This window comes from Motacilla alba, chromosome 1 (genome assembly GCF_015832195.1).
Source record: "Motacilla alba alba isolate MOTALB_02 chromosome 1, Motacilla_alba_V1.0_pri, whole genome shotgun sequence".
Classification (NCBI taxonomy): domain Eukaryota; kingdom Metazoa; phylum Chordata; class Aves; order Passeriformes; family Motacillidae; genus Motacilla; species Motacilla alba.
The window spans coordinates 99323808-99348975 of record NC_052016.1 but is presented as its reverse complement, the minus strand read 5'-3'; the positions used below and the strand labels follow the sequence as shown (position 1 = coordinate 99348975).

The following is a 25168-nucleotide window of genomic DNA, read 5'->3' as shown; positions in this document are numbered from 1 at the left end:
GATTTTAAAATGCCCAAAATACACTATTCCATTTTGTCATTTAAATGCTATGCAGACATTATAAACCCCTGAGATTAATGGACATGACAGTATTAATAATATCAGCAAGTCCCCTTTGCAAAAATTGGTATGGCTGCTAATTGCTCTTTAGGCATTAGGCCCATCAAAGTAAGGGAGTAAGGAGTGTGCCACACCAAAATGAAGGTGTAAGGTTCAGAATAGGGGTGTGAAGGCTGAAAAAATGCATAGATAGCCAGGCTGGCATTTCCTTGGAAAAATGTTTTAATGACCTGTGTGAGGAACATTGCATGAATGTCTTTCTCAACCAAAATCTGTGGAAGGGAAGAAATAGGAGAGCCACCACATTGCCACTCTTTTAGCTACTCAGGGATCTATTGCTCATCTAGACTGGGCTGCAATACACACGCCTGAAGGGGTAAACTCTCTCTCATGCAAACCAGTGGCTAAGAAACTGGCAATATTTATGTAGTTATGCAAATCAGTTCATTTGACCTAGGCAGTGGTAGGCTAGGACTGGAATTATTGGAAGAGGGACACCTTTGTAGGAGTGTATGCAAACTGCACTCAATCTCTGCCTTCACTTATGCTGTACAGCTGGGGCACCCTCAACCCCTTGTTGTTGTTGGACATTTTGTTTTCTTGCATATGGTGAGTGTTTTGTTCTGTTAGTGAGAGGAAAACAGAGTATGGCCTCGCTAAAAGCATACTTATTTTGAAATACATAATTTACTATTGAAGAAAATTGTTAACAACCTGGAGCCAAGAGGGAAAGCTGTGAGGTTCTATTGTAAACATCCTAAATAAACAAGAGTAAATGCCCACATAACCCTGATAGTACAACTGTAAAAAGTGTTTTCACAGTATTCTCAGGTGACTTCACAGGCTCTTCAAAGAGGCTCTCTTTTTTCTGCTGTACTGGATTTTGTTACAGTTCAAGGGCAAATGCGTATTTGCTTCACTTAAAGCTCTGATACATTCTCCTGTTACATTAGGACCAAATTTTCAAATGGGAGCAGCCTTTGTATCAGAGATAACCAGCTTGAGAGCCTTCAGGGATCTTCACTGTCAGAAGGTGAGTTCTCATGCTCTTTCAGACACCCCACCTACTAGCACCAGCTACCATCATCAGGTGTCACTGCAAATGGAAGCTATTCTCAAGCTTTTAGACTTATTTTTCAGTAATACTTAGCTCTATAAAAACTTCCTGCTTCAAGCCAGTTCCTTTAGTGAGAACATACATTGTATTAGTAATCACTTACCCTATCCTGATCCACTGGTTATTATTGTGGATCTGAGCACAGCAGAAAAATGAGCTATTTCCTTGAAATTGTGTCTCCTTATGTTTATGAATAGGATCATGTGTGTAGAGGCAGCTATACAGAGTAATAAACCTAATGATAAACTAAAAGGTCATTTCAAGTGCTGTTACTACCAAGAGAATAAAAAGATACATCAAGAACCATGCTAGTTGCAATCCATGATCCCCAAAGAAAGGTTGAGGACAAACTAGTCTGTAAGGATAATAATCTGTCTCAATGTCGTTGCTTTTATTAGGCTGAAACAAGCTCTGTAAGGTGCACTGACTTTGAAGTCTGTTTTGCCTACCTTAGTTAAAATGTTTTGCACTGTATCTCCTCTGCTGGGTGAACAGTGTTGCCCCCACTGTTTTATCTGATTATTCTGGCTAAAATTCAGAACAATTTAAGTTATTTTATAAGTTGTCTGTCACAAAATAGAAGCTGGGAATTTGGCAGGGGGAAATATAATTTTCCATTATAAATTCCTGGTCAACAAAGTCAGAGTTACCACTGCAGTTGCTTGGTGCCTTGGAAAAACAGACTACAGAGTGTCTTGGAATTATTCTGTGCGTCATCAACATGCACTCTGTTTAAAATTGTCAGTCTCAAACAACCCATCACAATCCCTTGGGCGGTAAAATACCCTCATCTACTTTACCTCATTGAAGTAAGGAGATCAAAACGGCCTTAATTTTGTGATTTTTAGACCTGGTAAAAATAAATGGGTTTTCCATCTTTAACAGCATTCCTGGGAGGGAGGTTAATTTTTCTTTCTTGTGGTTTTTCAGGGGAGGAGGGAGATACAGTTACATAAACTACGCAAATAGGAAACTGCTTATTTTTTAAGTTCTGGTTTCAGATCCACAACTTACTGATGTGGTGGGAGTTGTAGTGCCAGAGCTAAAGTTTGAGTTTGACAGTTCACGTTTATCTCACTTCGAGTGTTCCAGTTAAAGACTATTTTACTTGCAGCCAGTGTTCCAGATAAAGACTTCTGGGAAGACAACAAAAATCCCACAGTGTGGTGTAAAGCTGACAAAACAGGAGAAAATGAGAGGAGAATAATATCAGAGCTCATAGGCCTCTAGTTTTAACAGTTCCACTCCTAATGCTTTCTTCCTTTATTTAAGCTTCCAGTAAAGTCTCCCTGTGTTTACCTCTAATTTAAGAAACTGTCCCTTAATCCCATCCCTTCCTATTTTCTGTCATTCTGTTGTTACTTCCTTCCTCTTATCTTTTAAAAGCTTGCTCACTGCCTCTCCACCCCCACCCTGGCTTATTCCTTCCATATTAATAATAATCTTAGTACTGAGCACTTATATCGCTCTCTACATGTTCAAAGTGCTGTACAAACCTTAGCTAATTAATCCTCACAACACACTCCCCTCCCTCTGTAAGATAGGTAAGTATTATTATCTCAGTTTTACAGATGGGGAAATTGTCGCAATGACTCAGTGGCAGAGACACAAGCACGGTAACCTTGTTCTTGCAACCTCTATTTTGAAAATACCTTCTCCAACCCAGCTTGCCTCTATAAATACATTCCCATCTCCTTTGTCTCCTAAATCATCAAGACAAATCCTCTGCCTACTCCTGCTGCCACAGCTCCCTTAATTGTTGCCATCTTTTGCTCCCTCAGACACCTCCAGCAGGAGCTTTGCCAATGCATTGCTCTGGTGCCTCTTTGAATGTCTTCCTATTACATGTGCAGTTTTCATCTCGCTTCCACCAAGCAAGATGAAAGTAACCCCTTGCCAGCCTCACTGGTTTATGGCTCTTCTTTGTTTCTGTCCCTGGATTCCATCAAAATCAAGGCATAAGTGCCTGACTCAAGGCTGCACATTAGGGATCTGGATCAAGATGACCTGAATCCCTTGTACATCTTTTCCTAGTACCTTGGCATTTCTGAAGGCATCATGTACAAGTAGGAAAACAGCAGATCTAAGTTTGTCGGTAGAATTTATTCCTTGTGCATACATGCGGCTCCAAAACAGGTCCCAGTGCTCCTGCTCAGGACATTGGTTGAAGTGCAGTCCACTGCTTTGTGGTTGCTCTCAGTGAGCTGCAAGTTCACCCCATAGGCAAAGATACCACTTGACCATTGAAGATGCTTGACTTCTCCCAGCTGACAGCTTTGTGTGGCCTGAACCACCTTCCTAGAATCTGGCATTTTGATACTTAAGAAACCTTCTTGAAGTAGATATGCTGAATCTGGCCCTGAGAACAAGTGGATTGAAAGAGGATATTCTTAAATTTACAAAAGAAGTGTCCACAGTTATAAATAAGTAAGCCCATCCAGGATTTAACTGCCTCTGCACCTGCTGTGATGCTTCCTTGTTCTGGTACATTGTAAATGGGTTGTAAGTGGGTGTAAATGGGTGTCATGTTTGTGTGGTCACAGAATATGCGTGACACAGTGGATCTAACTACTAATTACTTAGATATTATCCCTGGTTTGCTCTCTCTGTGGTGGTGCTGTTGGTCTTATCTGACCAACGAGTAACAATAAATTCTGATAACTGTATTTCACTGAGGATCTTGCTTAGCTGCAACCATAAGTTTTGTCAGTCTCTTGTTTCAGACTAATTAATTAGACATGACTACATGAATTTGCTCTTTGAAAGATTCTGCTCTAATGTCATGCCCTGTCAGGAACAATCTGTTTAATGGAGCAGTGCTCATTTTGTTAGTTTGTGTTCATGTGACAAAGTATGATACTTTTGCAGGTGACCTATCAGTATCTATGGTGCTGTAGTGAAGATTTTTTTTTCAGATACCTTTGAAGACTTCTAATAAGACTCCACAGCAAGTTCTTACTCATGCTTATACTAATGAAAGCCTAATAATGATTAACTGAACGTGAAGGCACATCTGGTTTTTTCATCAGCCATATGCATTAGTGTCATGGAGGTCAGAGACTTGGACAAAGAAATTGCTGGAATTTTGCAGCTAAGTTTTGTTGACCCGTACCCCCTTCTACTGCTACCCTTTTTCATTACTTTATGTCAGCTTAGGTTATCCACATACTATCAGTCCATTACTTTGTCATGCTTTGGGTCCTCACCTTCTGCAAAGAGTGCGCTAAGAAATTGGCCAGCCTTGGCAAGTGTTCTTTGGGAGTTGAGTCTCTGTGTCAAATGTTATTTACTTAGTGTTTGGCTTGGTACCCACAGTTCAGGTGATGGAACCAGTGTGTACCTGGATGGGCTGCTTACATGTTAGTTCAGGTTTAACAAGGTCTCTGTTATGCTAGGTTTCAGAGACAGAAGATATGGTATCCCTCCATCATTTGCATAAGTGTTTGTTCTCAAAAACACTTGCAATTTTTGATACCTCCTTCCTGCATTGTGTCTTCTTTCTTCTGCTAAAAATTTATGCTAGAGGGCGTAACCCACAAACCTCTCATCTCTCCAGAGCTCATTCACTTTGGTTAGCGTTGGCATCACTTTCAGACATAAATATTCTTCCCAATTTGCCGCCTATACCTCTGTGTCTCACAGTGCCTCTGAGACCAAGGGACCTTGAGTACTAGCTCTGACTTCATCTCTTCTGCTCTTCCACCACCCTAACCTTATTTCTGACTCTAACTTTTTTTTTTTTTTTTTAAGGAGAGTAGAAAACAGCTGCTTAGGTTGCCAAATACCTGGGTTGTTTGTCTGAGGGGTGGGAGAGACGGTTTTTCTTAAGGACTAGTATTGGGTATGCATGGCAAAGTTTTAGTGCTGGGGGGGAGAGGGGGGTGGCTACAGGGGTGACTTCTATGACAAGCTCCTGAAATCTTCCCCCATGGCTGATAGAGCAAATGCCAGAGGACTCCAAGTCAAAGCCAAGCAGAGACAGCTGTAGCACCTCTGTGATAAATGTATTTAAGAAGCGGCAAAAGTTACTGCAAATGCAGCTGAGTGAGAATATGTGATACAAACTGTCCTGCTGACCCCAAGGTCATTGAAGAAGAAGGAGGAGGAGGAGGAGGAGGAGGAGGTCCAAGTGCTGGAGAAATTCCCCTGCAGCCTGTGGTGAAGGCCATGGTGAGGTGGCTGTCACCCTGCGGCCCATGGAGTTCCAGAGTAGAGAGATATCCACTTGCAGCTCCACACAAGACAACCCCACACCCACACAAACCCACATCCACATCCAGTAGATGACCAAAGGAGGTTGTGACTCTGTGGGAAGCCTACCCTGAGGCAGGATCCTGGCAAGACATGTGGATTTATGGAGAGAGAAGCCCACACTGGAGCAGGTGTCAGGACCTATGATCCCGTGGAACAAGCTGTTCCTGAAGAGCTGCATCCCCTGGAAGGAGCCACACTGGAGCAGTTTGTGAAGAACTGAAGCCTGTTGAAGGACTCCATGTTGGAAAAGTTAATGGAGGACTTGACTCCCCTTGGAGGGACCCCATGCTTAAGCAGGGAAGCATGTGAGGAGTCCTCCTCTTGAGGAGAAAGGAGCAGCAGAGACAGCATGTGATGAACTGACCGCAGCCCCCATTCTGCATCCCCCTGCATCACTGGGAGGATGATGTAGAGGAACTGGGTGTGAAACCGAGCCTGGGAGGAAGGGAAAGGAGGGGAGGAGTTGTTTTTAAGATTTGTTTTTATTTCTCATTATTCTATTGTGATTTGATTGGTAGTAATTTTTTCCCGAGTCTAGTCTGTTTTGCCCATGACAGTAACTGGTGAATGATCTTTCCCTGCTCTTATCTCTACTCACAAGGCTTTTATTATATTTTCTCTCTCTCCTAACTCCCAGCTTTCTATCCCTAACTCCACAGGAGGGTAGTGATAGAGCAGCTTTGGTGGGCATCTGGCAGCCTGCCAGGGTCAACCCACAACAGTTCATTTTGTTGGCCTTAGAGCCTTTTAAGCCTGCAGATGGAAAACTGCATTATTTTCTGGGAGCTAGGTCAATCATTTGTGGCTCCGGAAAGTTGTTCTGCCCAGTGGCAAGTGCAAAGATCCTTGGTCTTTTCTAAGCCTGGTTCTGACCTCAGCATTCAGTATATTCATTGTGCTGTATGACTACTCAGTGGAAAACCTAATTATGAGAAGAGCAGTCAGGAACCAAATGAGCTCAGCACAAGGCCCAGGGAAAGGAAATACTCCAGGTATTTGAATGCTGGTCCAGCCTCCATGCCTTCAGCCATTTCAATGGAATAGGGTTTTTTTCTGCCTTTCTTTCCTACCTAACAGAGAATAATTTAGTGCATGTGTATGTGCTTACCCCTATCTATTTGCCATGAGCATAACTACTGCTGCCTGGTAGAGTGGGTCCAGGGCTTTCTAGATGCTCATTCAGCAAGGCAGCTGTAAATCCCATTGGAAAACTGTGACTGAGTGAAACCTGTTCATTGCTGGACTTTTTCAATTCTGTTCTCACAGGGAGTTGTATGTGGTATTTCACTGAAAAGCACTGTTCTCTAGAGTAGAGTTAATGGGACATATAGATCTCTAAAATGTGTCCCTTTTTCTATTTGCAGTGTATATTTTCCTTTTTTACTTAATTTTTCTAAATTCAAGTGTAGTAATAACATTGCTGAAACCAAGTTAAATGTTTATGAAAGTCAAATGTGAAGTAACAGGGAGAATCACGTGCTTTCAGGGCTACTATAAATACTTTCTTTTGAAGAATAATGACAGTAGCTACATCTCCTTATTCCACCTTTATGTATTCTTCATGTGCCCTGTGCACTGGTCCTGGTGCTTTTACTGATTTCTTATCAACAGTATTTACCTCTCAAAGTACTGAATGTTTCATTCCAAAAAGGTGCAGTGGTAAAGGATTTTGGTCTTTGCCAAAAGCTTTTCTGCTTCTTTCATAGCAGAAATAATTTCCTACATTATTTGCTAGCAAAGTAGAGAGTCTCCACATTTTTTAAACAGTAAATTTTCTCTAAAAGGTTATATATTATGACCAAAACATTAACATTTCATTCAGTTAATTTGTTAGCCTACGTAAGCAGTCTTTCAGGCTACAAACTGATGTTTAAATAGCAAACAAAGAAAAAAAAAACAGTCTAGAGAGGTCAGTGCTTTGTATCTAATATGCTTTTGCAGTTTACTTTTGTTCTGTAAGCAGATGCTTTGAAAACTGTTCAGCTGCAGTTCAGGCAAAGGTCAGTTGGGCCAGTCAATATATAATGCAAAGATCCAAATCAATATCCTATGAAAGGAGGCTCAGCACCTTCTACCTAAAAAATATCCAGAATAGAACTTACTTCTCAGATTCATACTGTCCTGGGGGATTTCCTTCTTGTTCCTACTGGAGGAACCCATCATAATGCAGTAATTGGTAATATTTTAACCACCTTGCCATGTGGTGAATTTCATGATGTAAGGAAGCATATTGATAACCAGCCTTTGCTTTTTAGTATATAAATGCTAGGGTGCCAGGCTTATATTTTCCACATAAAAGTTCAGCAACTATTACCTGCAAAAGGTGGTTATTAGGGACTAAGACTAGAATTCATCATAGTAAGTATGGTTATTTACTTTATACATTTATGCAGTGTATCAGCCACAGCTTTGACAGTGCTCTGCAATTTTTTTTTTACATGAAGGCATTCAAAGCTAAGAAATATATTCATACCTGCTGTCAACAAGTGCAACTCCCTTGGAAAGCTCTGAGCCAATTTCAGCAGTGACGTGAACGGCAGCATAAATTTTAGTTCTAAATTAGTCAGAAAATAAGTGAAAGTGGGCATAATTTGCATGCTGAGGACTGAAAAGGGAAGAGCAGCTAGCAAAAAAAAAGTGTGCAATTAAGTGGGGGGGGGGGAGGAAATAGAGGATCTACTGGCATGAGTGTAGTGCGTCAAATTTGCTTCTGAATTCAGACAACTACAAGCAAATGTAAATGTTATACTTAATGCAGCTAGCCATTTATAGTGAAGTGAACACACTTTCTCTACCTGTTATGCTCATTGCTATGCTAATGGGTGGCCTGGAGAACATCATGTCTAGGCTGGCATTCAGCACATACCTGTATGTATGTGCTGAATATATTTCTCAGTTCTCCGGTGCGCTCAGTAGCATGATTGCAAATATACTGACTCATTATGGAAGGGAGATATTGAGAAATTAAAACTAATTAAACTAATTACCTTGAATCAGGGGTCTTTTTCTTAAAGCAGTCTTTCCTGTATTCCAGACTGAGATAGATCATGGAAGGTGAGGGAAACATGTCGCTGAAGCACCACTTCTTTGGTACCTGCTCAAAGGAAATGGCTAAGAACTGTGTCATGAAGTGAAGGCAGTATTTGAACTGTCAACAGGAGCTGCTCAGCTTGGGTGCTGTCATGCTTCTAGGCAGCCCCTGGCCCAGCAGGATGATTCAGAGCCTCTGAGATAGACATCTCCATTCCAAATACAATGGGTGGGGAAAGGTGGCCACTTCTGAAATAATTCAAAGCAGCTAGGAACCTTTCTTTCTCCACTGTCTGAGCAGGTCACTGAAACTCCCACCTACCAATCACCTGGGAAACCTCTCAGTTTTGATCTGAACAAGTATTGAACCTCAATCACCTTCCTCCACTTGAAATGCAGAGCACTGAGTCGTCTCTTGAGAGCAAGCAGCTGATGATGGGGGAGGAAGAGGCAGCAACCACTTCAGAATAACTTCATTGTTTGAACACTCTTACAAGAAGTGGGAAACATGGATTTTAAGCCTTTCTTGGACTGAAGGGGTTTGAACCGCAATTCCTTTTTCCTCAGAGTTTATCCTACCCATCAGGCTAGAGAAGTTCTTCATTCTGCTCACTGTGTGAGGCTATGGAGCACAGAAAGAATAGGTAAGAGGGAGCTTGATTTTTCAGCCCATTGGTGAGGGCAAGCATAAGAGAGTCCTGAGTCTTGGTCCCAGCTGTCACTGCTGTTTAAGTATTCTTTGCTGTTAATTTGTAATACAGGCACTCATACAGTCAAGTAGACATGGTTGACAGACTGTGGAGACTGTAGTGTTTAATTCTGCCTGAATTTGTACTAAGCACCAAAAAACATGTGAACGTATTTCCTGACTTTTCACACCCAGTGATAAGCACCTGAGACTAGCAGCAGAGTTGCCTAGTTAGGAGCAGAGTTGTTCAAGGCCTTCTGCAATGGAGGTTGAGAGAGAAAGGAAATTGCTGAAGGAAAAGTGAGACCATTCTTCATTCAAATCACCTTCTGGAAGTGCCTGTTCTTCTCTGTTGATTACAAAGTGAGCCTAGAATGATAATGTCCCCCAAATAAACCTCTTGGTTGAATTTAGTATTCCCAAATCAAGGAATGTGATTTTTTTTTTCTCTGTTGTTTCTCAGTTTATTGCTGCTGGTTTCCTTTGTGTTCACCTCAGAATGGTGTACACCTCAGAATGGTGTACACCTTTGGAGAAAGATACAATTGATTTCTCTAAATGCAACCTAAGCTATCTAGCACCAACCTGTCAGGGTAAAATGTGGGAGATTTTAAACCTTCTCTTTGCCCCAGGGAATTTGTGTGCAGCAAAACCTTCACTCTTTCACAAAACTGGCACACAGACCCCATTAGAAAGATATGCTCAATGATCAGTCCTGAAATGTTATATCAGTCAGCAGTTCTACCTTCTTTAACATCATTAAATGCATCTTCTCCATCAAAGCGATGTGCAGTTTCAAAATATAAAATGCAGTCATTAAGTTGGGATTTTTTTCACCTCAGAACATTTTCCTCATTCTGAAGAGTGGCTCTCCTAAAAAAAGAGAAGGCCTAAAAGGGTAGTGACAAGATATGCAATGCTGCTGTACTGCTGGTGTAGTTTGTGGAGGGATCTGTAGTGAAGAATCCCAGAAATCCCCTTTGACGTTCCATCTTGCTTATTTTCAGTATTTCAGGGTCTATCAGGAACACACCTCTTCTTGTTAATGTGCTTCTGTAAGAAAGGTTGTTCACACAAAAGAGGAAGAAACTCATTGTTGTGAGAGTTTAAACTGGAAGAGTACCATTTAGCCAAAGGTTTCTGCAAGTGCAAGTATTTCAAAGGGACCTCTGCATTGCAGACTTGGGCCCTATGGGACCTGTAATAAGGTCTTTGGTGGCACGTAGTGAATCTTCTTATATGTTTCCAAAAGGTGTTATTTATGTCTGGGGCTTCATGTTGTTATTGTAGTAGTAAAGACAGCAATATCAAAATTAGGCCACTATAAATTATTTTCAATTTTTCTGAGATATACCTCCTAGGAGCTTGGAGTGGATGAATGATGTTTTGTAACTATAATCCAGAATATACACAATTAGACCCTGTCCCAAACAAAAGATTTTTCTAAATCAGATGTCTTCAGTCCTCACCAGTGATGTAAATGGCCTGTCTTTCCACCAGTGGAGCTGAAGGGAAAATATGGCTCTGTAGGGATAGTTTTCTAAATAACAGTGGTAACAATTGCAGGGGGAATGGTGGCTGGTGATGAAGACTGTATTAACTTTGGGTTAGCCAGTTTCTGCAGACTAGCAGAGAAAGTGCAAACACTTGCCATTTTTGTTTGGAAAAGGCTTCAGTAATAATGTCACCAAAATGACTCACCAGCTTTTATATCTCTTTGTGCAGTGTTTTTTACCTTTTTCATTCTAAGGGGATGTTAATTTGTTAGTGAAAATCAGATAAAGGTCACATAACATGAGTTCTCTGATGGTCTTCACATATTCATCACCATCCTTCATAACCATAATGATCCAGAGTGAATTATACATGCCTTAATTGGCCCGGGGAAGCTTCTCGAGGAGCAGGTTACAAGACAGCTACCATCTCCCTGCAGGTAGTCTGCCATGTACCAGCACTTCTACTACAGTCTGAAAACAAAATTTGAGGCTTTTCCATCTCTAGTGCCTTTAGGATTTAGGAGTTGTGCTTTCAACAGATTTTCCTAGGATGCTATATATCTTCGCAACATTTAGACTGACTGTGTATTTTCCCCAAAACCATTCCAATTCTTGAAGAACCTTTTTTTTTTTTTTTCTGATTAGTTCAAGAGACATGGTAAGGGTGGTTCCCTGCTCATTTCACTGTATTGTTTGACTTTAGTCCAAAAATAAGTAGCACTGACTGGAGAGGAAGTACTAGGGAAGAAGCAAGAATGTACTTATTTAATCTGTAACATAGCTCTTGTTACGGAGAAAGGAAACACAGATGCTCTCTTTGATTTACCTTAAACCACCTCCTTCCGTGTTACCTTTAAAAACCTTCAAGACCATGAGAACAAAAAACTAGGGCTAATATCTTTTCTTCTGTACTATCTAATTTAAATGTGAGTTTGAACAATTATTTACATTAATAACTCCGAGTTAAATCTACCAGCCTTGCCATAGAAGTCAGAGAAACAGCCAAGGCACCAGCTGAACGCAATTCTAAATAGGCAACTTCTCCCATAGCTTTCCCCTCATTTGAGATCTCTTTCATACTGGTAGGGATGATTTAGCCTACAGATTCTGGCAGCTTTCCTTCTGATTGGCTTTTTTTTTTTTTTGTGCCAGTGTGTTATGGAAATGTTTAATTTCACTAAGCAGATCTTGTTTCCTGTTTCCTATACAGTAACTAATATATTGCTTTCTGTGCAAAGTATTGAAAAGTTTACATTGTAGCTGCTGGGATCAAATCAGAAAGAGACTTTTTCTCTCTGAGAATAGCTATTCCAAAAAGGTACACTGAAGTTATCAGTACTTTAATAGCTTGTGTGGTAATTCAGACTCTGCTTTCGTCTTTATTATGATTGCTGTCACTGCTGTGAAATGCTACAGTTGCTTTCTGCTGCTTTCTTTATGGTACTTAGGTGTCATAGCCTCTGGCATCTCTGTGAATAAGCTTTGCTCTCCCAATCCCATAAAGTTCTATGTCTCTTCCCACTCTATCCTAAACTGTCCAGGCACTGGACTTCCTACCAGGGTTCCATCCCTACAGCTGCTCCACTCACATCTTGGAGACACCAGTGGGGCTGGATGTGCCCAGGCAGGGAGGATGCTGTGAAGGATGAAGAACCTGCTCCTGCTGCAACGAGGGCTGCTCTTGCAGGTTCAGAAGTCAGGGAGCAGTCAGGGTTATCCCAGCAGCCTCAGGGTCACTGCAAAGGCAGTAAAATCGTAAAGCCAATCATGAGCTCACTGGTGTCAGGATTTAATCCAAAGGCTTTCTCTGGCTGGCTTCCACACAGTGGTTCTGCAGGCAGAGGTCTGTACTGAAGCAAGATCTGACATACGATGTTTCCTATTCAGAAAATTTGTGTTAATGAAATCTATGGGTTTTTTTCCAGGTGCAAGGTCACTCCCACACCACTTCTGTCAGTCTGATCTCTCCATATGGCTACGTGTCTAACAAAAAATGTCCCATGGTTTTGTGATGCCATCGTGCAATACAGATTATAGGTTCTCCAATGCCTGGCAAATTGGTTTTTGACTTTAGGCCTCCTGGCACATGGACATTTACATGAATTTTATCTTTACATACCAATGTTTATTTAGCATTTTTATTTCATATCATTATTTTTTAGAACCTTCCCCCTATTATCTTATCCACATCACTTTAGTGATGCTCTTTAGTTGTTGTGTAAACTTTAAAGGGTTACTTTTGTATTCCTCAGTCTATCTGTAATTGTTACAGCTTTTATGCTTGGGTGTAACCCATTCTACAAAATGCTGCAAACTTTGAATGTCAAACAGATGTCTTAATAGAACCTCAGTGATTCTCAGCACCTGTTTCTTCCCTCTCCTTGTTTAAGTAAGCACATAAGTCAGTAATCTGGTTTGATTTTTGTTAGGCAAAAATCTAACCTTGCTGTACAGGTGTTCTCTCTTTTAAAGAGAAGCCCAAATGCCTTACAATATAGTTCTCTTTCTGCCACATTCACTTTTTAAGTGAGGATTTTGACATCTATCCTTATCATCCCATTATATGGTCCTTTACAGAGAACTGTTGGAGAAAACTGCCTGAAGGCCTGCAGCATCACTGTATGATAATATAAGCTTAACCCCTAGATCCCTGAATTCCTGTCTGCCAGTAGCATCAATCTGTATCCAAGAGCACAGATGCCTGCTCTGTCTATAAATCTAGACATTAACTGAGATCCATAGCCTGCATTGTCACAGAAGTACTGGTTTTTCTACTAAAATCCTTGTTTTAAAAACTCATCTTTAGCAGGACACTTTCTTGAAAAGTCTGTTTTAACATAGAAGCACACTTGCTTTCTTTTCTCTGTCCTTTGAAGTGGGCTTGTTTCTTGTGTATGCCTATGGCCCTCTTTCATCATGGAGAAAAGGGGATCTTTAGGATCAGCAAATTGAGAGCCCCGGTTTTACAAGCATCATGCAAAAACCTTTCAGGGACTTTTTACAAAGCCAAGACTTTTAGACCATGTGGGAATAAATGAGTGTGAAGATTCGATAAATTAAAAAGTAAATTCAGTATACCAAGAAGAGACATAAACCAGTAGTTTTTACACAGAAGACTTTTTAAAAGCTTCTTTGGCCCAAAGAAAGTGTCAAATCAGTTCAAATTTCTTGGACTTGATTGGAAGAATTTCAATGCCTGTTATCAACAGTATTTTCCCAATCCAGTTAAATTTGTAACATTATAACCATTCTGTAACATTTGATCATATCAGCATTAGTATATGATAAAGGTAATAAATTAACTGAGTTAGACAGTAAACAAGCTAGATGAAGCAAATAATCAAAATATGGGCTGCAATTCTTAGGTATCTTCAACAATGACATATAATTAAGATGCCATAGCACAGATGAGACATATGCCAGATTCTGTATGCTTAAGTAGAAACAGAAGGGGGAACTTTACCTACATAAACTGACACAACTGCCAGCATATGAAATTATGACATTTTAAAGCATTTGTTCACTAGAGAAAATAAAGAATAATAAATATTCTTGCCCCAAGATAGCACCAGAGAACTGATAGAAAAAATGTAAGAGTTGTGTTTTACTGCACGGTGGAGAACAAGTCTTTGTGTATGTTGTTGGTTTGATGGGGAGCAAGATGCTGAAGGGAGGAAAATATGTTGTTCAGCTGAAGAGAGGCCTAACCTTCTATTTTGTACTTGTGAAAGAGCCTTTTCGATTTCATGATCACAGTATAAATACATGAATATTTATCTGAACACTTGCACTTTCACCTACCTGTTTGCTCGTGGCCATGGCCTGGGAAAGCAGGCTGGTGCTCAAGAGTGAATTGTGAGTGCAAAGCATTAACATTTCAAATACCCAAAGAGCTGAAAATCACAGTGAAAAAATATTTTGGTAATACTGCAGATTACAAAGCACAGTATTACAGCACATTCCCCAGATCAAAAGAAGGGCATTAAAATCAGCAGGACATATAAACTTCTAAATAAACACCTCCAAAGCCTAGCTTGAAAACAACTGAAGGTCTTTGGGAGTCTGTGAATTAGATTTTTCTTTAAGGAAGCTTCTGACCAGCCCTATCTACAGAAAATGGCTTTATCTCAGCATATATTTTTGAGTCAGTGATTAAAGCAAGACTAAGGCTTCTTAGGACTAAAAATTTGTGGTCCTATTCCAACTGCTTAATGCATCACTAACCAGTGTAAGAGCATTTATTGCTTCCTGAGGATTTCTGCTTTCAAGACTACTTGGATGCAGACTGCCAATTTAGTACTTCATACAGGAAGTTTGATCTAGAAACAGAATAATGAGACAAGGTTCTTCTTTCTAACTTCAGAACCACAGTATATAGTCTGTATATATTCTATCAAACCAAGGACTGGAACAATTGCTAAGTTTATGTAGTGCCACTGGACAGTCTTGAAGTTCCCTGCTGAAGATCTGGTATGGCAGCAGTTGGTAGGTGTCCAAGGCTGTTACTCCCTGGTCTTCCCTTGTCCCGCCTACACTACTAATGGTTTTCCAGCATCAGACATGCCTTTGGTAGGATTTCTGTCATCTAGTTTGAGATGTTCACATCTGAGCTTGTTACCTGCAGGTCTCTTCATTTCCAGTGAAGAAAAATACATGTAGTTCTAGAGAACTACCTTTTAGACAAGTACCTTAGTAAGAAACCATTTGTTTCCACTGACTTTAGAGGGTGTTCAGATGACCAGCTCAGGTACAGACTTTGAGAACACAGGCTTCCAGCAAAGTTCATCTCACTCGGTTTTTCTGTATGAATTGTCAGTCACAGAACCATCTGCAACTTCAGTTATCTAAAAATAAGAAAATGGTCTGTCATTTTTCATTTTCTTCAATACAGGTCACCCATGTATCCATTTTTTGGCAGCTACTGCACTTCCTGGCATTGCTTGCCATGGTACTGTTAAATTGAGTACAATCCTTTTCTCTTCATTGACCTTCTAGCAATTAACTGACTGTCTTTATTACACCCTATTTTAATGTCAGCAGTTTTATACTAGAGTTCAATCACTTCACAGAAGACTAAGAATGATAAAGAAGTCCCTCTAATATATTTAGATTAGAATTATAGTAGATAATTAACTTTAAAACACATTTGTATAAGTGAGATTTACTGAGTGCAACCAAACCAAACACAATTTAAGTTATTCCATTCATTACTTGAACTGTGTTTTTACTTTCTGTGTTTTCCAAGATATGTAATTGATTTTCATAAGATAACTTTTTAGCTTTTATTTCCAAGCCAAGCCAACAGGAAAAAAATGGCCTGGAGTTTGAGGGTCTCAATTCCTAAAGATTATCCATGGCTTTAGGAAATACCTGGTTTCACTTTAGGGTCAGAGCTTAACTTATGAACTGTCTTTAGAAGTGTAGAGAGAAATGGAAGAAGTAGAAATTAAGTTTAAGAATTAGCCTATTTTGAATAAGATTCCTTTCTCATTACTGGATATCATACTGGATACTGGATGTCAGCCACTTCTGGCTGCTCAAAGGAATCACAAACTTTTTGTTATCACAAAGCTTTAGATAAATAAAATGCAAAGATCCTTCTCATTTATTTTGGTGTCTTTAAATAAATACCATGAAAATCATGAACAAGCCCTGTGTTCCCTATAATAAACCTAGTGTCCTGGCATGCTTTTGTAATTTTTTTCTGGTATTTGTTGGACATAGATGGAGTGAGGGGAATCTTTATAAATTTCTTCATGGACTTTGCCTGAAATAAAGCACCCAAGGAGAAGTGCATTAAAACAAAACAAACAAAACCATCTTAAACTCTTACTGTGGACCAATAGTATATTACACTATCTCTAGTACTGGCTTTCACCTTCTCCTCAAGAGAACATTAACTTAATTCTAGGTCTGTTCTAGTATACTCCACTTCATCCACTCACACCATCGTTTTGTCCCATTGAACTCTCTTTTGCATCCAGCAGGAGTTCTGAGGGAAAAAAGACTGATAAATCAGGACCATAAAAGCCATTTTAGGATTTGGGAAATAGCTTTTCTTCTGAGATGTCCATCTCAGTTCCTGTCCACAAACATTTATTTGGGCTTAGATTGTGTTTTTCTTTGCTCCCTGGACAAATGACACTGTCCAGGTAACACTGGCCAGCAGCATTTTGCAGGTACAGCCAGGAGTGGTATTTATTGCAGAGGTAGTCTTGAGGACATAAATACCTCTTGGTCTTGTTGGAAGTTCAGTTAACAGAGCACCTTTGCAGCAGCTTTCATTGCTGACCTTCAGAAAGAAGTAGGCTTCCCTTAATTTACAGATGAACAGCATAAAAGCTTTGGTGGGTTTGTTTGTAGTCTTGGCTCAGCAAACAATGTCTACGTTGATACAAATTTATGTTGATGCTTTCTTTTATTACTATGCCATCGTGCATTCACAAAACAGATTTCCTTATAAAAATCAAGCGTGAAATTATATATCTGTTCTTCTGCCACTGACAAGAGATAGAATATTGTCTCTTGTTCCTGAACAATGCCAGTGTGGATTTTTGCAACTTTATGCTGGCCTCAGAAAGAAAACTTTTGGTTTTAAGACAAACCCAGTGCAAGCCATTTTCTTTTAAAATCACATGTACCATGTCACTGAGATCTGCACATTCTGTCATCCAATAAATATTTCAATAAACAGAAATATGTACCCTCCCTTTAAAAAAATTTAAAATAGTTATTAAAATGCACAGAAAGCTGCACAACAGATGTTCGAGACTTTTGTAATAAAATATATTCTGGTAGAGATAAGATAAAAGATAACATAATTCGTTTTCTTTATGGTAGTTTTGGTGGGGGTTTTTTGAGACAAACTGAGCTGAGATAATAAAATCATTAAAATCTTGTTTAATCACTTAGAATTTTTTATCATGTTCATTTCTACATTTTGAAACATTTAAAGGTTATTTTTAGGTATTTTTATTTATCTAAGTAAATGCACGTAAGTTCTCTACCAATGCTCATGCCCCTGTTGAGCAACTGGCAAGTTGTTTTTCTCATGTGAAGAAGCAGTTAAGCATCTTAAAATATGTATCCTAATGTGGCAAAGCAAACACTTAAAGCTCTACCCTTTTATATGAACACTAAGCAAAATACTCTCTGAGCATTAGCACTCAAATAAGAAAGCAGCAGTGAGATGCCAATGCTGTCTCTTGTTTCTCATAACCTCAATTAAAACAGCAGGGTTGTGTGGAGGGGGGGAAAAAAAGCATAGGGAAAAAAAAAAAAAGGCAGAGGAAAAAAAAGGTTACCAGTAGGTAGGCAGGGTAGAACTGTCGCTGTTTGTGACTCCAAAAATCTTAAATTATGAGAATTTAATTAATGTGATTTGTGTTGCACACAGGTATGTGTGTAGCTTGTTAGCCACCATAATTAGCAGGACTGGCGAGCTGGTTGCTTTGTGGCAAACAGCAGAGCGAGGCAGCAGCAGTGGGGAGCAGGAGCAGTGGCACAGCCCTCACCGCACCTTGGGGCCCAGCACTCGGACAGGGGGGCTGCAAACTCCACTCCTGCCCTCCCTTCCCCTCCCTGGTCTGCCTCCAGGGGAAACCTGGCCAAGGTAGCCCATTGCACAGAAAGGGTCAGCTGCAGACAGCTGTGTCACCCTGATTTTCTAAGACTTTGCTAAGCCTTCTGATGTTTGCGTTCTTGTAACAAACTTTCTCACACACAGTTCTGTAAACAACTTATGTTTTGCATTCTTTCATGGAGGAGGAGAGAATTGATGGACTCTTGGTCTGTCCAGTGTCATTGGAGAGGTGGCACTGTCACCCTCCAACCCACTGTCACTTTTGTAAAACTATAAATGTTGGAGTCAGAAAATAAAGGTCCCTCTTTTTTGTTCACCTGGAGAGCAGCAGTGTCCGTGTCATCTGTTCGTGCCGTATTACGACACAGCTGTTCAGAGAATTCCTGAATCTTTGATTTACTGTGATCAATTGCATGATTAGGCTACGTGTCATTGAGGGTGGTGATTATCTAATGGGGGCACTGTGATCTCTGTTGCAAAGAAACTCTGCTGGGGAGGAAAAAATTCGCCAAAGACATCAATATGCATTTATACAAAATACCTTGGGGCATCTTTGCAACCAACAGACTATAAATTAAAAGAGCTTTTTCTGTGTTAAGCCAGTGAAGGAGACATGCTTGCATTAGATTTATGTCAGAAAGTGAATCTTAGTGTTGGTGGTTTTCTTTCAGCTAATGCATTTAGCCACACGAAGGTATGAATTCAATCACTGAGCTATTTGGGAGGTATCAAGCACAGACATTAAACAGGATTATGCAACAGCCGTCTGCAGTTGCTAATTAAAATGCGGAAAACAGCCAGTATCAAATTATTTTGTTTAGACAATTCATGGCTGGGTTAAGTAGTTCAGCTTGTATGCAGCGGTTTTGCTCTTTGGTAAGACTTCTACAATTTCACGATGACCAGGATCATTCTAATATACAGGCTCTAAGTATAGCAAATGTCATTGTGCCCAAAAAGAAACTTTAAATTTTTGTTCTGAAGTAGTATTTGTAATAAATAATTGTCGTTGTATTTGTGTAGTTTGGGAAATATATTGAACACAATTTATAGAGTCTGTACACTATAAATTATGTTCACCAGCAGCTTCAGCTACCAATTTCACCTACATTTCAACTAAATTAGGGTCAGTTCTTGCTTTTAGAAGATTTTCCTTTCGTTTAAAAGAAAAATAATGAGCTATGATTTTGCTTTTAAATGGGATTTTAAATGCTCACATGAATCCTAGAGAATTTGCTTTCTAATGGTACCTTATTCCAGCAACATTTCCTTCTGCAAGATTGAGTTCTAGTCACAAGTTGCACCGATGTGCTTTGCATGTATCCAGCAAGCAAGATTCAGAAAAACATTCATTCAATCCTGCAGCCTATTCCCTGTGACCCACCAGCTTGTCCCAGCAAGGGAGCTGTAATCTGGATGAGTTGTTCTGGCAGTCTGTGTCCTCTAACTCTTTCCCCAGTGCCCCAGTGCACACCCCTGCTGCCTTGATAACAGGACCAAAAATTCATCCCTTGCACACACATGCTGCCTGCAGCCTCTGCTAAATGCCACGTAGATGTGGGAATGCAGCATGCTACAGGGACCACCTTCCTTTGTGCTTTTTTGTTGCACATTCTCCCCCATCTTCATGTGGCTGGAACTGTATCCTTTGTTGTAGGATTCTGTAGGATGCCCAAAAGCCATGAATCTCGGTGTTTTAGATGAGAGGACTCACTGCCATACATGCCACAGCTCTTTGCTAGTACATGTGAAACAAAAGCTGAACACAGGGATGGGATGGCGTGTACCTCAGTCTACCCCTGTCATGGAGCTAGGCCATGTCTGAGTTGTCTCAGCAAAGAAAAGGGGTAGGAAAGCACCCCTACATTCCTCAGTGTGACACAGCTCATGTGGCCCACTGTAGCCAAAATTTCATGCCCTCCTTGAAAGGTCAGTATGTGCCATCTCTCCATCTTACAGTTAAGTGAAACCCACAGGAACCCTAGTGCAAGAGCACATGTGACCATAAGTAGGGTTATGATGACCACTGTAGTTGCTTCAGTGACCAGTGTAGGAGGTCTGGCTCATCTGTTCTTCTCACAGTTGTTTTGTTGGGTTCCAAGTTCCTTGTTCCCCTGAAGAAACTATCCATTGCAATTAGCTTTCTTCTCGAGCCACCCTTTGTCCAGGTCAGAATTCAGTCAAGATTTGTAGGTTTGTGCGTTCATTAGAAACACCACTGAAATGATCAGCACAGGAGCACAGCTTAAAAAATTACATTTATATTGTCACCATTATAGTTTAGAGCCATCACCTGCTACAGATGAAGAGAACTTCTGCCCTGCTAGACTTCCATCTGCACTTCCCTTGCACTGTCATGAACAGATGATTTTGCATCCTTCTCACATTTTGACAGCTACCACTAGCAACCCAAGTGTTAAAAACTTTTTAAACTAAACCTTGAATTTCACTTCACTGTTTTGTGAGAAAGTCAATTCAGTGATAAAATTGCAGCCCCTGCAAAGTAAAAGGAAGCTGAAGTTCTTCAAACTTATGAGTTAGAAGAAAAGATGGTTTGAATAACTCTTCTGACTAAACAATCTCGGTTTTAAGCAACACATTCAAAAGAGAATCTTAAAATCAATGAGCAGCATGCTTTAGGAACTTCCCCAACCACTGTTTTTCTCCTTGCATGAAAATGACTCATTAAAAGGACACATCAAATTGCTTTCCATGTCTGTGAAAGCAAACACCAACACAATTGGAGAATTTGCTAAACTGTTACATTGAATGTGATAAATAACAGGAGGGTTAGGAAGCTGCTCCATTTACATGTGGGAGATGATAAGAGAAAAACACAAATGTCGATGTAAGAATAGGCAGGAAATTCCAATTTGCAATTATGCTTTAGTTTTTCTTAACAGACATTGCAGTTTGTAAGACAGAAAGAAGCCTAGTTTTGTAGTTCATGCTCCCAAATTTCAATATAATTTTAACGTAAGTGTACAAAATGTTTGGGTTTATGTTTTAGGTTTGTTTAGGTTTTGATGTAGTATTTTTGCCCTGCATTCTACACAGAGCACTCATAACATTCATCTGTCTTGGCTGGAAACAGAACATCATTTTTAGGGCCACATATAGACACAAAGTGAGAGTTGATGTTTATATTTAGTGATTATAGATGCTAAATGTAGAGATTTCATAGTAAAGAAGTCTTTTAAATGAAGTGTCATGTTAATCATAGAAAATAACTTCTACCCATCCTGTAGGTAAACCCCTAATAGAGCCAAGTGTCAGGAAACTGGAAAGAAGAAAACAAAAAAATCTGCCTGTCTCTCCCAAAATCACAAAGTCCCAAAGGGACAAGGGGTTTTTTTTTGGCTGAAAAAGAAGTTGTACTGTGCTTGGATTTGGGACATGGGCAGGAGCATGGCAAGCACATTGAAGAATGCCGTTGCTTGGTAGTCAAACACTATCAGCTGCACTCGTGAAGCTTCTCTGTCCTTCAAAAACAGCCATCTGAATCATCTAGCTGAGGATCAAGCTGAGGTTTCACTTTCTCAAGCCAAAAACATTTCCCCTTCAAGCATGCAGAATTTGTATAAAATACAGTGTGGCTTTGAAAAAGCCACAAAGTATTCATATTTCTCCATGGACTAATAGGATGAGCACCCCTTAGGGTCTTGCCCCACAGACTGTGGAAGGAGCCTTCTCCAGTCCTTCCTCTCACCACTAATCCACTTGGCAACTTTTGTTGGTCAGTGAAAAGGAAGTGAGCTCACAAGGACTTGAAGACAAATGGAATCAATAGGAAGTCCTGGAAGGGTGTTACCCCTTGAAAACATTGAAAGCATGTATTTATGGACATGATTTCACACTCCATTCGGAAGGTGTAAACCTTGTGAGACTCTGGGCAGTTGTTCCTTATTATGATGTCTAGCCAAAAGCAGCAGCTGAATCAATGTTTGCGCAGAAAAGGCTGTTCACTCTGGTAGTTAAGGGGACTCGAACAGTTAACCTATCAATAAGCTGTGCCAGTCAATTCAATAGATCTCATTTTCATAAGGAATTCAGATGGAATACTCTGCATGATATTCGGTTCCAGAAAATAATCTAGTAATGCTGCAGTAAAAATACATATGTCTTGAAGAAAATATTTCATTATAATGACCTATCTGACCATATTTGTGATAATATTTTTCATAACGCAATAATACCAGTGAATTTTACAACTTGCCAAAGGAGACACGTTACTATCAGGATGCATCCCAAATTGTTCAGCTAGTTCAGCTCAGAAGAAACAATGGAGCTTATAGACATGGTAGGCTAGCATTCAAGTTGGCAATGTTCCCATTACAAATATTCCTTCTTTTGAATATCTCTTGCCATCCAAGTCCTACATGATACATATCATTTGAGCATTCTCCTTATTGAATGACAAATGAAGAGCAATGTCTGCAAGGGATTTCCAGGGGAGGTGTGGGTGGGATCCTGTCTTACACTGAACAAGCGTCTTCAGAGCAGGCAGGGACAGTAGAGGTCCTGATCCAGAGAGTCTTGGTGGGAATATGACCATAGAAAGTTTTGGATCTAGCCCAAACAGGGCACAACACCTCTCCAGAGGTGTTTAACTGCCAGCAGGATAAAACCTCAGATAAATGTAGATAAAACTAGAGAACTTTATGCGTTTTTTGACATTTAAGGATAGTACTGTAGAGCTTGACAAGACAAGCTTTGTCTGATTAAAGAGAATAGCATGGCACCCTAAATTACCAAAAATAAAATATGTATTGTTATATATTGCTACTATATGTTTTCTACAGTTTGTATATGAGAAAGTATGATTAAAAGTCGATGAGAGACTGTTTATAAATTTTGATTGCTTCATAATTTTAACTCTGAGCAACATTTTTATCATAATTATAGGCTTTCTTAAAGCATTTATGCAGATTGTTTTATTCAAAAGGGGTTTATTCCATATAAACTCCACTCTTTTATCTCTCTATAAAATCAGTGTGTGAATTCCCAGCAACCACAACTCCACTAGACAGTCATCACATTAGTAGCAGAGATATTTTCAAACAAGACAATATTCCTCAGATTTTTCTAAACATCATCTCCTGCTTTCCCAGCCAGTGAGTGTCATGGTGATAAATAGTAATGATAATCCTGAGTACATTTGTTACCTCCTTATGTCTCTTTAAAAGTATTAGCAAGTTTGTTCTCATGATTCCCCTGTGATGTTCTGTGTGCTATAGTAGTCAGTGTATCTATGGTTCAGTGGAGGCTTGGGGAGATTAAGTCAGATATCTCACATCTTCAGGTCAAGGATATATAAGTCTAGGGATTTAGATGCAGAGTTTATGTTCATTTCAGTGACAATTTTGTGTCTAAATATTCTGGAGCCCTACAAATGCTGAAATCAAAAGGACTTACCAGGGACCTCAGACTGTTTCTTAATCATTATTAATAGCCAGTTGATTGCACTGTTTCAATGCATGTGAACAGCTTTTGAGAGCTGAAGCAGGGTCTGAGTCCATGACTCCCATCTCAGATTGGCTCATATCTATATTTTGCCTTTGAGAAGAGGGCTCCAGAGAAAACCATCCTCTCTCCTTCCTCTAGGTTATCTCACAAAGGATATGAGATGTCCATCCCAGCCAAAAGCCCAGGATTTCTGCAGTAGCAACAATCAAAGCATCAGGACACTTTGGTGGAACATAAGAAAACAATCTGACAGCACAGCTGGACCTAATGCAACAGAAAAGCACTCTAACCCCCTGGGTGACCCAGGGGCAGTCCTGGTAAAGCAGCAAAAGTGAATCATCCTTACTGGAAGAGGTGCTGAAAGGTTTGAATAGTTTCATAGCAGTCACTGTCTCAGCAAGCTATGCCTCATTGTGATATACTCATCCCAGTGATTTGAGGAGCTTCTCCAGTGCTGGAACATCTACAAAGTAAACAGAGGAAAATTTATACCTCCATTTTGCATATACTGCTGGGGTATCAAATGGAAAATGTACTGTCACCTTCCCCAGGAAATACAAATATATGATGTTAAATATATACAAAATATGTGAAACCATTTCTGCCATTGCCATAAAAATATGATCTTTTGGCACATGTGCTTGGATACTCAGAAGGAAACTGATTTTTTTAAAGCTGTAACATGTTCTGGTGGGTTCATGACAATGATGACAGTCTCTAAACACTTCAATGAGAAGTGTTAGGTTGCCTCAATCTCTTTGAAGCTAAGCCTGATGCTAAGCCATGCTCCATTTTAAAGCAGTACCTTCAGCTTTGATGATTTCATCAAATGACTGGATTGCCCTGCAGTGGGATTACCTAATCTTCACTCCATACTTTCTACTCATAAGCCACTTGAAAAACTGTTTTGCATTTTGGTCTTGTAGTACATATTCTGCACTTGAGTGGTGTGGGTTCAACTTCAGACCCTTTTTGAAGGGGAAACAAATCTAAATCTGAGACTTAACCACCTCCACCCCTGCCTCCAAAAAAAAAAAAAATAAAATAAAAACCACCACACTGAGAAAACAATTCCATTACTGTCTACTACTCTAAAATTAAATGACAGAAGCAACACACACAAACAATTAGATTTCCTCTGCTGATTTTTATACATGGATGTTACAGAAGTTGTAGCTTCCCTCTGATTCCACTCCAGTATGGATCAGGCATCATTCCACAGCTGTCACAGGAACCAAACGCATGGGACACACAATTTTGGTGAACTTTGTTTTTCCTGTCTACAGCACAAACCCCATTTAATCCTTAAACACTAAAATTAGAATCATCTTTGTATGCATTTCCAATGTAGTTTTAGTAATTTCCCAACTCTATCATTTGAATTTGTTCAATGATATTTCCACCTTGGAAACATGCTAATATTAACATTTGGAGTAATGGAATAAATACAAGTTGGGTGCCTGGATTTCCCATGA

The 25168-nt window shown here is 39.9% G+C and overlaps 1 long non-coding RNA gene across 1 annotated transcript in view; it reads left to right on the top strand.

Annotated features, from left to right (window-relative positions):
* The window catches only part of LOC119708278, a 48035-nt gene extending 22867 nt beyond the window's left edge, over positions 1 to 25168 (top strand). The window contains exon 2 of the long non-coding RNA XR_005259016.1: positions 23832 to 25168. This is a non-coding gene — a long non-coding RNA (uncharacterized LOC119708278). The remainder of the gene's footprint in view (positions 1 to 23831) is intronic.